Here is a 4,220-nt window from a genome sequence, read left to right on the forward strand (position 1 = left end):
AATGGCAGTTCTCTTAAATTTCCTCAATAGCGTTCTTCGTAATGTCTTCTTCCCTTCATGGAAGTACAGTTGTGAGTGTTAACTGACTTGAAATAATCTGAGAAATGAATGTGGGCTGTAAGAAGAATGTATCAGTTAGGGCAGGGCGGCGAAATTTGGCGTTGATGAGCTATGGAAGTAAACGAGCAACGCGCATGCCTTTGCTGACAGCACTACATAGGCTGCACTTCTTCTCCTGGGCTAGCGACCATATTCGTTGGACCCTAGACAACAAGAAAACCGTGGCCTTGTCAGATGAGTCCCTATTTCAGTTGGTGAGAGCTGATGGTAGGGTTGGAGTGTGGCGCAGATCCCACGAAGCCATGAACTCTTGTTATCAACAAGGTACTGTGCAAGCTCGTGGTGGCTCCGTAATGGTATATGCATTTTACATAGAATGGACTGGGTCGTCTGGTCCAACTGAATCATTCATTGAGTGGAAATGGCCACTTTCGGCTACTCGGGACCATCTGCAGCCGTTCATGGACTTCATGGCCCCAAACAACGATGGAATTTTTATATATGTCATCGGGCCATAATTGTTCGCGATTGGTTTGATGAACATTCTGGACAAAAAAATGTGTGTGGAATCTTATGAGACTTAACTGCTAAGGTCATCAGTCCGGGACCAGCCACACAGCATTCTGGACAGTTCGAGCGAATGATTTGACCACCCAGATCGCCCGACATGAATTCCATCGAACATAATCAGGAGGTCAGTTAACGCTAAAAATCCTGCACCGACAACACATTCACAGTCATAGGCCGATATAGAGGCAACATGCTTCAATAGTTCCTCAGGGAGCTTCCAACGACTTGTTCAGTCCATGACACGTTGAGTTGCCCCTATGGCGGACAAAGGGAGGTCCGACTCTATTTTAGGAGGTATCACAAGGCTTTTGTCAACTCAGTGCATACGTGACAGTGACAGCATTCAAGATGACGCTTCGCGTACCCGGAGGATACTTTGAATAACACTCTTTTGTACTTACCATGCCTGACACCAACATTTGTCTCTCCATTTACTATTTTTTGAAGTAATACGACTAGCCTGGACTGCGTGGGTATTTTCTACCAATAGATTATTGCTGTTACTAAGTATCTTCCAGGAAGTAGACCTAAACTGTATGCCTGCCTAGATACGAACTCATAAGCACGAGAGTGTGTGAGTAGTGTGATCGGTTTGGCAGAACCCACATCTACATATGTACCGATCGTGTCACGCATTAGAAGATTCGGTGAAACAGTTATTGTTTGGATGACATGTGACATATACAACGCGTGTGGTGTCTCGAAACTCTTGCACGTGTATTTATGCTGCTTCTTTCAACAGTCACTAAATTCCTTTTTTTTTTACAAAATTAATAAGTCACAGTGAGACAGTTCTCAGGTATAGTTCGCTACCCACCACACACTTAAATGCAAAAGGATTGCTTTAGCATGTGAGACTTGTCATCATTGGCCAATGACTAACTGTCTCTTTTCTGAATCCAAGATTGAAACACAACGAACGACATTTTGTTTTCACCATATCTGCAGCGTATGCATCCGAGATTATGCGTTCATTCGTTCATAAATTAATCATACTTCGTTGTTGTGACCCGCTAATACCACGCTGTTTCAGAAACGTAGTATCAGAATTGTGAAGTAGTTGCGCTGTAGAAGCTCACTCTTGTACGCATTTGATGCTGTTCATTGCTATCCAACGACCATAAATTATGTCTGTCACAATCGTTATTGTTATTCTTGCATTATTATTATTATTATTTATTATTATTAGTATCACTGTTGTAGCAACAGTAACAGAAGTACTGCCACTACTAACCTTATTAATTCATAGTTTTATTTACTCATATTGCCACCATAGACACACCATTTTACTCGTAATACCATTTATCATATTAAAATTGTTGTTGCTTAGGTAACTACAATGTAAAAAGGTATTGTATGTGTGAAACCCTGTTCCTATCTAAGAGAGGGCCTGATGACCCTAACCGGATGAACGTAAATAAATAAATTAATTATTACGACGACACATCGAACTGAATTCAGATCTAGCGCTTCACGAAGATGATCTGACTCGTGCTCCAACACCATCTGCCTTTCTCTGCTTCACCCCAACTGCGCCAGCAAACCACTAGTACTCTTAAAGACCAAGCTACCAAGCTGTCGTGACTTCCTTCTTAATAAAGTATTGGTCCACTGCGGGAAAGCAATACAATGATTTTGCGTAGTATGGATTCGACAAGTCCTTGGGAGTGGTTTAGAGAAGTTCTCACATAGGTCACAGAGACCACATCGGTGGGTTATCGGTGCCAGCTAGCGTCCTACAGCGCCTCACATGTGTTTCACCTGTTTCACATCGAGCAAATTTGACGGCAAAGACATCAACGTGAGTTCATAATAGCTCTCCTCAAACCAGAGTCGCAAGGTTCTGACCTAGTGATACGCAAGTGCATTGTATCATAGCAACTCTAGATTTAGTTATGGAAGCGATCAAGCGGATACTGCAGCACAGAGAAAATACTGTACCACTTTATTAAAGTTTTAACAGTATAAAATATTCAACATCAAAACAGTGCGCGTCCACAAGAAAGTCACTATGCACCGGCGATGAACACTGTTACTTGAAACAATTTGGCATAATAGAATCTTCAAAATATACAATTGACTACAGACTCTGATACACAGTTCTGACCTGATGATTGAAGACGATGCTATTGTCATAGGCGATAATTGCAGAGTGGGCTGAGCGGAAGCAGCGCTGTATGGAAAATCTTGAGGTCGCGTCTACGTTGACGTTCTCATTCTTTGCTGTGTCTGGTGCCGACCTTCTTGTGGTGCAGTTGTGAGGTAGCAACGTAGCAAAGGTAATCTTGGATCTCACTCTCCGGATGATACCACAGGTAGTTATCCAGCTGGTAGATGACATTGCTGCCAGGGAACCGTAGGTGGCATAGAAGCCCAGGTGAATGTTCTCCATAGCACAATGCTGGAACCAAAGCTCTGCATCCACGACGCGGATCATGTTTCGAACAGATGCTCGCTGGATGACAATATGCTTGCACACGACTTGGTATACCAAGGGACGCTATTCGTTTCCACTGATCCATGCCCCAATATACAGATTGGTCCATTGATCCTGATTGGGCCAAATATCTCATGAAATAAGCGTCAAACAAAAAAAAAAAAAAAAGAAATACAAAGAACAACCATTGTCTAGCTTGAAGGCGGAAACCAGATGGCGCTATGGTTCGCCCTCTAGATGGTGCTGCCATAGGTCAAACGGATATCAACTGCGTTCTTTTAAATACGAACCCCCATTTTTATTACATATTCGTGTAGTACGTAAAGAAATGTGAGTGTTTTAGTTGGACCATTTTTTTCCCTTTGTGATAGAGGGCGTTATAATAGTCACGAACATATGGCTCACAATTTTGGACGAACACTTGGTAACATGTAAGTTTTTGAATTAAAATATAGAACATAAATACCTTTGAACATTTTATTTCGGTTGTTCCAATGTGATACATATACCTTTGTGAACTTATCATTCCAGCGTGATTACCTGAAAATGCCACATTAATGCAATAGATGCTCAAAATGATTTCCCGTCAACCTCAATGCATTTGGCAATACCTGTAGTGACATTCGTCTCAACAACGAGGAGTTCGCCTTCCGTAATGTTTGCACATGGATTGACAATGCGCTGTCGCATGTTGTCAGGCGTTGTCGGTGGCTCACGATAGCAAATATCCTTCAACTTTCCCCACAGAAAGAAATCCGGGGACGTCAGATCCGGTGAACGTGCTTCGACGACCAATCCACCTGTCATGAAATATGCTATTCAATACCGCTTCAATCCCACGCGAGCTATGTGCCGGACATCCATCATGTTGGAAGTACACCGCCATTCTGCCATGCAGTGGAACATTTTGTAGTAACATCGGTAGAACATTACGTAGGAAATAAGCATAAATTCCACCATTTAAATTGCCATCGATAAAATGGGGCCAATTATGCTTCCCCCCACAATGCCCACCAAGGTCGCTGATGTTCGACATGTCGCAGCCATTGTGCATTTTCTGTTGCCTGATAGTGCATATTATGCCGGTTTACGTTACCCGTGTTGGTCAATGACGCTTCGTCGCTAAATAGAAAGTGTGCAAAAAAAACTGCCA

This window comes from Schistocerca gregaria, chromosome 1, assembly GCF_023897955.1.
Source record: "Schistocerca gregaria isolate iqSchGreg1 chromosome 1, iqSchGreg1.2, whole genome shotgun sequence".
NCBI lineage: Eukaryota > Metazoa > Arthropoda > Insecta > Orthoptera > Acrididae > Schistocerca > Schistocerca gregaria.